Raw genomic sequence first — 12,635 nt, forward strand, 5'->3', positions numbered from 1 at the left:
TCTGCATGTGGGATACATACCTCATGCAGCTGGAAGGCTGTTGCCATGTCAATCTAGGTAACCAGGAAGAATCAAGTTGGCACCTGCTGCTCAATAACAAAGCCAAGGGACAACCATTAAGATCAGGCGTATGGACGGCCAAGTGAATACTGCTGCCAGGAGAAATACCTACCGTGCAGCAGTTGGGAAATACTGAATAAAAAGTCCTAAAGTGGCTGCTTGCCCCTGACAAGTTATTTCTGCTGAAGCAGGCATCTTTTCAAGCTGCTAGTGATTCTGTAAATGCACTTTCAGACTTGTGCATTTTGGATGTGTTTAGCTGACATTAGTTTGTTCTTCCTATGTCTATCTGAGATGCCTTGTATCGTACCCATCATTTCAGCCTATATTCACCCTCCTGGGAAACTTCACTTCCTCAGAAGAATTGGCTAGAAACCTTCCCTCATGCATCATTTCCTGACCAATTCAATCAGCCTAGCAGGAAAGGCTGAAAGCCAAAAGCTACAAATAAGCCAATCTTTATTTTGGTAAAGGAAACACTGAAAGTATCTACTGCTTTTCTTACCTTTTTTTGTTCCTTCCATTTTTTTTCCTCATCCTCATTGTATGTGAAAGGCCAGGATGAAATCTTCTGCCTTGGTCAGGCTTTGGATACTGTGAAAAATAGAGATGTCTCTAGTAAAGTTTTGGTGCATGGTAAGATTTTTTTATATTACAGTTAAGAATATATTCATGTCAAGAACATGGCAAGCTGCTCAAAACTATTGCTTTGCGGTCTCTCATTCGCATTTTTTTCTTTTTCCAGTACATGAATACATTGTTGCTCTGAAGTCTTATTCCTTGTTTTAAATAAATTCTCTGTGCAGTAGTGCCAGCAACCTAAAAATAAACCAAGTTGTTATGCAGGGGTCAATCATAAATATATGATCTATTTATTCCACTCAGTCATTATTATAGCTTTATCACAGTAATATTTGATAATTGTGAGCAAAGTCATATCAATCATATTGAAGATAAAATGCAAAACAGAACTTTCCTAACATTGCTGTTTCTACAAAAGTGTGTCTGCTGCAAAATAGCCTTAGGATGTCGACTGCATCTCATTAGATAGTTGTCGTTACCTTTACATTTTGTCTAAATACCTTTGTATCTCTATGGTTTCCCTTGCGTGTAGTGCAGTCTTCACATTCTCATGCATAGCATTGCTGTGCACTCTCAAGAGTTATTTTGTCCCACTCAGAGCATTGTTGCTAGTTCTTCTAGCAGTCCGTTCAGCCCATCACTACCAGAAGTGTCCGAGAGACTCATTTCGTCACGTATATAGCCCTTCAAGGTCTCCAGGTAAGAGAAGTGTTAAATCAACACGATATTCATAGCTGTTGACAGCTACAAGACATTTTCCTTAATCACAGGTGGCAAGTTCAGAATATAGTTGTTATTGCTGCTGTTATTCTTTTTTAAACTTTATTATGGTAATTGTGGCAAATGTCACTATTTGGAGGAGGTGAAGGAGCCGAGGAAGTTAAATTCTGATATCGCTTTATCATCACAAAAGGCTAAAGAGTGACTGCAAACATTCTTCATGAAATAGAAATGGAAGGCCTGAGTTTCTTCTCCCTGATTTTACTTGAGTACCGATTAGTGGTAGCAAGCATGAGAGAAAGGCTGGAACCCTAGGCTTTGATTCCAGATTAGTCAGGGAAAATGTATACTAATATTTAAAAAATGAAATATTTGAGAATTGGCCCCTGCTTGCAAATAGACTTAAGACTGGAGGTCATATCCCTGACAACCAGTGGTGAAGGCCACTCATTTCTCAAGCAGCACCAAGGCACTGATGTGTCTTCGCTGGCATTTACCTCTTATGGCTTGTCGAGTGTCTCTTCTAGAGTCTGAATGAAACTACAGCAGACCACTGCTATTATCATCTAATTTGTGCAAAAAGCTGTTTCCTCTTCCACTCATGAGGTTTCAGGGTGGAGTTTTTCTAAGCGAGAGCAGAGAGTTTTAGAGAAATGTATGTATGTTAGTGTGTATATTAATACATGCATGTGCACGCAAACACACACACACACACGCACACACACACACACATTGATCTTTTATTAATGATCTTGCTGCTGTGAATGCTGATGGATATAGGGAGATGTAACATGGCCTTATAAAAATCTTTTGTAAGTATGTGATGAAGTACAGGCTCCCAGTGCAACTGAGTTGTCATTTGCTAATTAACAGAATTAAGTTTCCCTAGCATGACCGGGAATTTGTGAGGTTTAACTATATTTTGGTTTTGGGCTGTTTAAAAACTTCCCTGAGTCATCTCTTTACTAATAAGAATCAGACATTCTGCAGGGTTAGCCTGTGTAACACAGCACTGAGAACCTGACCCTACTCACTGGTGCTAACTGCTCCAGACCCACTGCACATCTTCCATGTGCATCTATTGCTTTGGAGCAGCAGTACCTCAATTGTGTGGTTTTCACTAGCAGGTAGGTATATTACAAATGAGATGTGTTTTTTAATGCAATCATCTCAGTTCCATTTTGGGGGGGCTAACAGTGTTGATCTTGGCAGATTTTATATGATGCGACTGGACAGAAGTGAGAACTATTCTTACTCTGAGATCCTGCCCTCAGATGCTCTGAAAGTTTCTCTGCTGAATGTAGATACCCCTGCTATGAGGCCAGTAAGAGGAAATGGTTGTGTTAGGAGTTACGCTGTCGTAGTCAGCATCTCTTTGCCACTGTGCCATGAGTTAGAACTTGCTCAGTTGCTGTGTGAGCTCATGACTGGATTGGTATTGCAGTAGTGACTCTTTTCTTGAGGGCAAAACATTACTAAGCATGTGGAGTTGCCTCTGGCTAAAGCCATTTTAAGCAAGAGAGTTAGTATGAGCGAGGCAAAGGTCCTTTCTTCTTTCTAGATTACTAATGGACTGAGAGCCTTACTCTGCCTGACTACAGACAGTGGGAACTTGGCTAGTGATCGCTGCAGCAGCAGGACCTGGCGGGTCCTTGCAAGGTAAGGGTTTTGAAGCTCTTCATGCTAAGCACACTGTTGAATGCATGTGTCCGTCCACAGGGGAAGAGACTGATGCAGAACAAAGTAATGGGGGATAATCGCATGTCTGATGGAATAATCTTGAAGTGTCAAGAACCATGGTACATGACAGATGTGAAAAAGATGGGAGAGAAAGGAACAAAGACAGATCTCTAAAAGAGAAGCATCAAAGTCTCTTTTAAATAAGGATCTTGTGACAATACAAGGTTCCCGAAGGGGATGCTCTGTCACTTCACCTGCTGCCTTTTCAGGAGCAGATTTCCGTTCATATCCTGGAATTCGGCCCTGCTAGTCGGATTACTTCTTCTGCAGGAATTGCTTCTCGAGAGCTGGAAATGTGCTGATGTCTGTCTTCAGATCAGGCACAACACATTAAGAAAGCCAGTTTATGCTATCAAAGCAAAGAGTTAAGTTTTGGATTACAAAGTTGGGGGCACTGTTTACTAAAGAAAAATGTAAATATGAGGAAAATCAAACTTTAAATACCTTGGCAGTTACTTCTTGCTTTACAGGACCTCTGAAGCATCTCTGAGCTTCAGAAACCACAGGAGACCAATATGAAACTTCTCCGAGACATATTTTTCATAGTGGGCTCCCATCTACCTCTCACCTTTATTTGGGAAGGAAGGACGTTCTGCTTGCTGTTGAGTAGCAATAAAGCTTTAAACTCTACCTCAAGAGCCTACTGATTTCTCTACTTCTTCGGGTGACCTTCTTGTGCTATAATTTGAAGTTAGCCACTTAGAATCAGCAATGGAGAACCACTAAGCTCACCTTAGAGTCACTCCTCCCTCAGGGTGAATGTGGGGTGCTGGGTCTTCTGCTGATGTTTATCTTTTTCCTTTAGAAAGCAGTTATACTGTAGGTTTGAACATATGGAGTAACATGCTGCAAATTACACAGCATCCAAGATTTTCTTCTCTCTAAGCTGCAGTTTTTGTTTCTCTTTTTCTTTGCTACCAGTTTACAGAGGCTGCACATGATATTTGCACTGACTTGCAAGCTCCTATGAAGGGCCTGTCTACTGTTTAAATGTTCTGTGTCCAGGCAGGTTATCACACACCAGAAAGGTCAAGTTACGGCACATTATTTGTGGTACTGAGTAGAATTAAAACAGGTATTTCTGATATAATCATATGAACCAATGTATTTGTATACATGTAATTCACAAGGTATAAGAAAACAACATATACAGATTCAGTAGAAGTACAAGTTATACTCGGGCACTGGTAATTCAAGTAGTAGTTCATCCTATAGGCTCCTCTTCCCTAATTTCCCCGTCTCCAATTTTGTACAAATTATCTGAGGTTACCTGAAGATCTATTTTCAAATCACGACATACAGTGCTGCGGGTTACGCTCCACAAATACCGTATTTTTGTGCCTATAAGCCCCATTTTTACATGAAGGTTTAGCCCAAAGTCCCTGCCAATGTGCTGTGATACAGATTATTGAATGTAAATAATGGCAATTTGGTATCAACTGCTACGTTTTTCTCTGTCATGCACACTATCTCTGACTGTCCCTTTCCTCAGCCTACTGCAAAGGGAGAGCAATTAACTTAGGCCAGCAGCCTTGCAATCATTTAGCTAAAGAGCTTTTTTACTTTGTTCCTTAAATTAAAGTGGGACTATGTGTATTATCTCCTCCTGAAAGGCTTTTGAATTATAGTTAATGCTTCTTGATGTCCTGCATCTTTTGTAGATGTTGTTCACTGAGGACAGTTTTGCTGGCCCTTTTCTACTCATAACTGAGATCCTATTCTTTTTTTCTTTTAAAGGCAGCAGGGTGGCTAATGTAAGTACATTTTCCTCAAATGAGGGAGAGCAACAGAAAGATGTAGTGGGAGATGAGCCAACCTTCAAAGCAGAACCTCTGCATCTACCAAGAGATGTGTGTGAGGAAGTAAGGGAAAGCTGTGCTTCTGCAAGCTACTTCAATTTTTAAGAATTGTATTTGAAGGCATTTCAACATCTTCACTTTCTGTTTAAATTCAAGCTCTTTTCATTAGTTTTTCTGAGGCTATGGTACAAGCTTGTCATTATTAGCAGTATTATTACAAGCATTACCTTTCCCATTTACAGTGCAGTACCGACCTGACGCATGCAGCACTGTGCAGACATGTTGGGGGACATAGTCTCTGCCAGAGAGAGAAGAGGTGGGGCCAGAGAAATGGAAAGACAGTAAAGAAAACAGGCAAAATGACTGGAGAAGGAAAAAATGTGTCCTATGTCTCAGTGGGTCCCTGCTGCCTTTTTACAGATTTGATCTCTCTTCTGTATCCTATTTAATTACTTCTGTTCTTCATTGTATCCTCACCTCACTGTCCTGATGCTAACATGCTGTAAGGACAAGCTCGTAAAGTTGTGTAGAGGCCAAAGTGTTTCTTTTCCTTACTGGGTCTTGAGATGCTGACCTTCAGCAGAGCAAGTCTGTGATAACAGTATTGAGCCATTGAATCAACTAATTTAGAGCTTGATGAAAGAGCTTTTCTTGGTGAAGGGAAGCAGGGACATCTTGGTTAAAATTACCAATGAGGTCATGTAGTGCAAAGGCCATCACTCAGTGGAGCCACAGAGCGCAAGTTTATAGCCTGCTCTCTCATCCATGGAGATCTCTGTCAAAGTCCATTTATCTGGTCATGAGAGAAAATAAGTCTACATCCCCCACTGGTCTTCAACTGATTAAATAACTGAGAATCAGTGCTGATGGAGGGCATGCACATAACCTGAACAGCTTGCAAGGGGATTTCCTGTGTTGCCAGCACTGGAGCAGCAGCAGTTTGGAATTGCATTCTGCTGAAAAAAATAATCTTGTGCTATGGCCTATGACTATATAGTACCTGGCTCTGTGCTGTATTGCTGATCGCTCCCTTTCTGCAATTCTAGCATTCAAGTAGCAAACAAAACCATCTCATTCTCCAGAAATGTCTGCAATATGAGGGCCAAAAAAGGGTCTCAACTTATGGTAGTGCTGCTGAGTGATTATATGCAGGACTTCACTAAGCACAGAATAACTTATTTGTGAGAGATCTATGGCTCAATGCATAGCTCTGTCATGCAGAAAGTTTACATTATTTCTAAGCCTTCATGATTTTAACAAAATATGGACTTTTAATAGAGGTGTTGCCAGCTACCATCTGTAATGTCACACTGTGCTTAACAAAACCAGAACTAGAAATCTTTGTCTTTTTATTGTGATTAAGAATGCAATGCTTATAACACACAGATGCATCCTACATGATTATAGCTTTCCTCTAACCCATGCCAACAATAGTGGCTGGTTATATTAAATTTATTCTGTAAGTTTCCCTTTTGGTTTTGTTCAGATGTACCACTCACTGACTCAGAGATATCTGGAGAGTCCTCAGTGGAACCGATCACATTCAGAATGCCCACTTGTGGCATTTATTCATTTGCAGCTTTTAAATGGTAATGTTTAAATTGAGAACTTATTTTGCTTTTAGATACCTTGCTCTAGATGGTTGCTGTGCTCCTCCAGTCTTTATGGAGTGTGGCAAGTAGGGGATGCAGCAAAGCTATTAGGGTTTGTGTCCAGTTGCTAAATAAAAGCACAGCTGGATCACAGGATCTGAAATACAGAACTCTTAGCAAAGGCTATATCCAACTCCCTTGCCAGGGAGATGAACATTTTTTAGATGAGATATAGAAGAGTATAATCCACTATACCATCTTTCCATAAACACAGTATCTTTAGAATAGTTGCTCCTAAAAGCTCAGTTGGATCCCTGCAGTGGATACAGAGATAGTGCAGTTACCACAGCCAATCCAATTTTTCCGCTAAGCAGTATCTTTCTAAGGTACCTTAGTTAGTAGTGCCTAGTGATAGATGCTAGTTGTAGAGTTTGAACGTCTCAAACTAAATGATCTCCAAGTTCCTGATGAGACAGATCAATGTAAAATTAGGATCCTACTGCAAATCCTGCAATTTGAGGCAACATGAGAGATGTGTCCTGAATTGGATATGTCTGTCATCCAGGTTAGTGACCTCTGAGATGTACTTGAGTTGCTTCAGCGGTTTGTGTCTATGCGGCACCTCCACATTACATCTGCTAGAGGAGGATGGAGGAGTAGCTGCGCTCTGCAGCAGGAGAAAGGCAGTGTTTTTTTCCTGGTTGTACCTATTCTGCAAGGAATTCCTTTCCTCCTCAGGGCTTTCAAAAGGGCCTCCAGATGTAAGCATGTCTCCAGCATGCCTCAGCTGAAGCTAGAATACAACCTGCCAGAGAAGCCATCCTTGTAGAGAAACAGCAAGGAGTGCTTAAGACAGGCAAAAGTGTAAACGAAGCAGCCAGTCGCTCTCGAAGAGCCACATCGCTCTCTTGTCATGCCTTGCAGGAGCATACTCTGTAGGTGAAAGGCACAGGGAATCCCAAGTATTCTTCAGATTCTTGTGAGTTTCCAGCTAAATGGATATAATGCTTGGTAACCATGAGAGTGGGACTGATCAAAAGCTAGGTGGCAATGGGACCTCATGTCCACAGTGCACATGCTGCTTGATAGAGTCTGTGTCAAGAACTATGGGAAGCACTTTTGAAGCAATAACATCTTGCTTTGGAGACCTCTTTTCTGGATAGCTGTAACTAAACCCCAGAGTTGAAGCCTGGTGTCTGTTTCTAGTCCTTGATGTGGCCATTTGAGTTTTATGTGTAGCAGTAGGCAGAGGAGTCCCCAAATATGAGTCTGTTTCTTATCATACTATTGATCTGTGCTTTTATCTTCAGTACTTCAGAATTAGTGCAGGATAATAACCTTAAAGAGACCTACGACCTCTTTTTATTTTTGCTTTTAAGTGACATACCCTTAGTTGTCACATGCAGAACAGGTAGAAGGAAATAGGGTAGCCTATTATGGGTATCCAGTATTCTCCTAAAATACCACCTAGTCCAGAAACAGTAGCAGCACTTCTTAGGCAGGCTGTCTAAGAGACATGATTCGTCTAGTCCTCTAAGGCACTTCTTGTCTTTCAAGAGTAGTGATAAACTAGTATGAACAGCAAATTTACACATCAGACCTCTGGCTTTGTTCAAAAGCTCAGCTTTTCCCTGTCCTCACATAATTTCTGTATTCCCGAACATTATCTTTCCTTCAGAACAACAAGAAATAAGTGGTCTCCAAGACAAAAATACTATTGGCAGCTCTGTGGCTATTGGAGAACACAGATGTGTTCTGCACCTCACATATTGCTTGTGCAGCTGATTAGGAAAATGGACTTCATTTGTCTAGCCCCCGCCTATCAGGTGGTTGTCTGTTACATAAAGGTAAGGGCAGCACAGTTTAATATCTGCTTTTTAGGTAGTCTTGTCCTTCAGAAGAGCCACAAAACATTAATTAAAATTGCTGTTGGAAATCTTGTAGTTCGCACAAGAGCAGGCACAGGGTTTAAGTTTATACTAAAATCGTGTGAGTATTCTGTGTGTTCTTCTGCAGGACAACGCTCTGTGTAATAATTCAAATTTCCTGTGATTGATGGAAGCAGGAAGAATGTCACAAGAGATCTTAGAAAAATGGCTTTTCTTCCCGCTAAACCATTAAGCATGTGAGTATCTTTAAACCATCGAATATACATATGCATTTGTAGATTGTATGCATTGCTTACATATCTTGTGCTACCACTAATACGCCTTACTCAGCTATTTAACATTACATGACCCCTTACTCTTACATTCCAATGTCACTAGTGTCAAACTGTTAAAGATTAACTTGACAAGTATTTTGAAAAAAACAGCCTAACTTCATTAACCTCTTCTAAGGACACTTGATGTTTCAAGCCTAACACAGTGATGCACTTCATGCTGTATTGCTATTAATGTTCTATGAACAGAGACAATATGCCCTTTCTTATATTAAATGAAATCAGTATATATCTGACTCTTTGGTCTAAAGACCAGGTACTCTGATGTTTATTATATATATATAAAAGATATATATTAAAAAAAAAGTCATCTGGGTCCTCAAAACCTTATTGTTTTCTGTTTAGAGATGTCCATTAGCCATTACTGCTCAAAACTGTAAAATACCAAAAATATGTTCACATCCTCAGCAAGACCAAAGCGGTGCAGTTCCCCATGTTCCTTGCTAATATTCAGGAGAGATTTCCTCTTCCATAGTGTGTTTTCCTGAATAATTGGTCTGATCTCAGCCTCCTAGTATTGGCCTGTTAATGACTTCAAAGGTTTTATGATTCTAATAACAGAAATTAATAAAATAAGCTTAATAACAATTTCAGCCTAGGGCATTCCTTCCCTCCCTAGTGAAGCACTGTGCACCAGTGGTGAAGATGATTGCTTTTCTTGCAATAATATTCTTCCTGGGCATCTTTTCTAGGCAGTGCTGTAGAGTTCGTTGCTGTATTCTGAATTCCTCTTATTTGTCTAGGGACTTTGGGTTTTGGGTTTTTTTGTTTATCTTTTGTTTCATGCAAGATTTTAGCTTTAGGCTAAATCCATTTTAAAAAAAGAAAATTGCAGGGGTCTTATCTCTCAAAGTAATTTTATTTTATTAATTTTTTGTGCTGATGGAATCCCAAGAAAACTCATTATTTGGTGGGTTGAGGGGAAGAAGGAACAGGTAAGGAAGAGGCACCAGTTGTAGGATGGAGAGCCTTTCCAAAATGTTTTAGATCCAACTTAAAGGAACAGCTATTGTAGACAAGAAAGATATTTCTTGGTAGGTGCAGTTCTTGGATCTTTCCTGAGAGTGTCCCTTTTGACATGAGCTTGTGAGAACCTTCTCTGCCATCAGATGGCGCTGATTGGGGTCAAAATTAGATCTGAATGAAGAAAACGAGAGTGAAAATCTCTCATAATCTTCCTACTCATCTATATCGCTTTTGCCTCTGTAACTCCTGCTACCTGGGCAGGGGTCACCAGTGAAACTTCTCTCCTTGGTCTGGGGATGGCCAAATGGGTTCTGTGTTGTGAACAGCAGTAACTCTGAAAACAACTCCAGGCACAATTATTCCATCAGTGAGCTCCCATAGGAATGCTCTGGCCAACAGTGATAATGTAAAGAAGGTCTACAAAGCTATGTAAAGATATCTGAGCTGGACCTGCTTATGGTTCCTGAGACATTTGACATTGCAATGTGATGTGCAGGTGTATCAGAAATATAAGGTAGGTATAAAACTAGAGAGGGGAAGTTATCTTTGTAGAGCACTGATGAAACTCCTGCAGGAATTCTGTATCTGATCCTGGTAGCTGCACTTCGAAAAACACACTGAAAAAGAGAAAGCATTGGCAAAATGCTGCAGAATTAATAAAAGTCTGAAAAACACGCCATGTGGAAAACAAATAGTTTACTGATATGAAGGTTGAAAACAAAAAGTTTTTTGGGTGTTGTAAATCTCCCAGCTAAGGAGGTGGCTTCAGGTAAAAGATGGTTCTTTAACCTACCAGAAAAAGCTGTAACAGGATCCACTAGCTGAAAGCTGAAGACAGACATATCCATTTGGACTACAAACAAGGAAAATATTTCTAAATGTGAGAGCAGTCAAGCACTGGAACAATTTATTGAGGGATACTGTGGGTTCTTCTTCACTGAAGTTATGCCTATATGTCTTCCTAAGTCAGATACTCAAGCTGGAGCATGGCTTGTGCACTTGCCACAGGAGCCACTGGGTGAAAGCCTGTGGTCCTGTCAGGGTCTGGTCAGAGAGGTCCTTTCAGTCTCTGCTAGCAGGGATGGGTCTTCTCCTGGTCCACGGCAGCCTCAAAGTCCTTTCTCTGGCCAGCTGTAGCCTTGATTTGAACTATAGGGTTACACTCCAAATATATGGATGCACTGGCTCTAGTAGCTGCTGTCTGGGGTTTTCTTGTCTGGAAACAGCAATGTCCACCCACACATATTTTTGATATTCATCTTCAGATGTGTATGTAGTGCCTTTGCAAGGATGAGCCACGCAGAAAGAGTTTGAAACAGAAGGGGGTGCTTTAGGTAGCTGCGTTATTGACTTGTCTCTTGCATAAATTGCTGGCACACACAAAACCCACTAACCAAAGTACTGTTTCTTTGCCAGTGATGGTGCATTATATTCACTGGCTTTTGGAGTCCTGCAAGCATAGGATGCAGTTTAATCTGAGGTTAAAAGAAAGATAACGGGTATGTTTTTGGTGCTACATGGAAAAGGTTAAAGCAGTGGAATAATCACTGCAGTTTCAAAAATCAGGTTTAGATTTGCTTCCTGGAAGCCCTGTAAACTCCTGTCCCTGCCTCTCCTGGCATTCCTGTTTTTTAATTTTTTTTTAAATTATTTTTTGCCAATCTTGACTGGACCATGAAGTGGGATTGTGTGATTGCCTACAGGGAGCTGGAGTTAGTGACTCCAGTGATCCCTCCTAGGCTAAGGTTCCTCTGTTCTGGGCTGAGTGATGCATCTGATTCTGCCATTGTTCCTTATATTTCCTAGTATTTAATGAGGGGGAACCTTTTTCTCTTATCCATATCCTATAATGTTTGCAGGTGCCTCTGTTGTGAAATATAGTGGAACCTCCAATGCAGGAGCACACCTGTGCATGTTTGGACTTTGCTGGGAATACACATGCTCCCTGGATGTCATTTCCAGGTAAGAAATCAGGGCATTACACCTGCTCTCTTTGTTTCCCCATATCCCAAAGTTCCTATAATGACACAGCAACGGAGTAATCCAGGGTGAGCAGGGACCAGCCACCAAGCCTTGCTAAGGATATTGACATTTGGAGGAGCTCACCAGTCTCTGTTAGCAATGGTGACGTGCATGGAAACAGAGCTTGCTGCCAGTTCTGAGCAGGTTGACAGCTACACTGCTGCCAAACAAAAAGCTGGGAGTGACATTTCAGATGCAAACCTTACTTAAAAAACACTTATCAGCATACTGAGCTCACAAAAGGTTCAAGATTGAGACACAAGAAATAAGAGCAAATACCTCTGCCCCTTTCACTGCCTTCTGAGGATCATTCCAAATAGACCCAGACAGTCTCTATAGTGCTGGGCAGGCAGCGGAGGTGAATGGTGTTGGCAACAGGGTAGAGAGCCAGCGAGCTGTTCTCTTCTAGCCTTTCATGGCTGCACAGAGCATAACATCTCTCTGTACCACTTAGTGAATTTATGACATCACTAGCCGTTACCAGGGAAACATAGAAACTACAAATTTTGGATCTTGGCAGCAAGGTGTAAAGAGAAAATATCTTACTCTTGGGGGGGGGGGGTGTCAAAAAGGAAAGCCCCCAAAAACTCCAGAGCAGCTTTGAATTGAAACAAAGCTGGGATAGTTTAATAAACTGGCTAACCTAATTCCAGAACAAGCCCCCCAGCACTTAAATAAGTATGACTGTTAAAGTGCCACCGTAGTCCCTACTATGCCACTTAGAGAAATGAAAGATGGGAGAGCAAGTGCAGGACCTCTAACTTCATGCATATTTAACATATCCCTCAAACAGAAGATCATTGCTTTTGACAACTTCAGCTCTCACCAGTGGATTTATTGAGTGGCTTTTAGAGAAGCGATATCCACTGGCCAGGCATTTTTGAGAACAGACTGATAACTGCTGCTTGTTGAGAAAGAGTGTGCTTGTGTTTC

The 12,635-nt window shown here is 41.0% G+C and overlaps 1 long non-coding RNA gene across 1 annotated transcript; it reads left to right on the forward strand.

The window, feature by feature from the left end:
- Positions 1 to 2,798: 2,798 nt before the first annotated feature.
- On the forward strand, positions 2,799 to 11,633 carry LOC135328970 (uncharacterized). The gene is made up of 3 exons (XR_010390100.1): positions 2,799 to 3,021; positions 8,510 to 8,618; positions 11,540 to 11,633. It is a non-coding gene; the product is annotated as an uncharacterized LOC135328970 (long non-coding RNA).
- The last annotated feature ends 1,002 nt before the right edge of the window (positions 11,634 to 12,635 follow it).

The sequence above is a fragment of the Dromaius novaehollandiae genome, chromosome 7 (assembly GCF_036370855.1).
Source record: "Dromaius novaehollandiae isolate bDroNov1 chromosome 7, bDroNov1.hap1, whole genome shotgun sequence".
Taxonomy (NCBI): Eukaryota; Metazoa; Chordata; class Aves; order Casuariiformes; family Dromaiidae; genus Dromaius; species Dromaius novaehollandiae.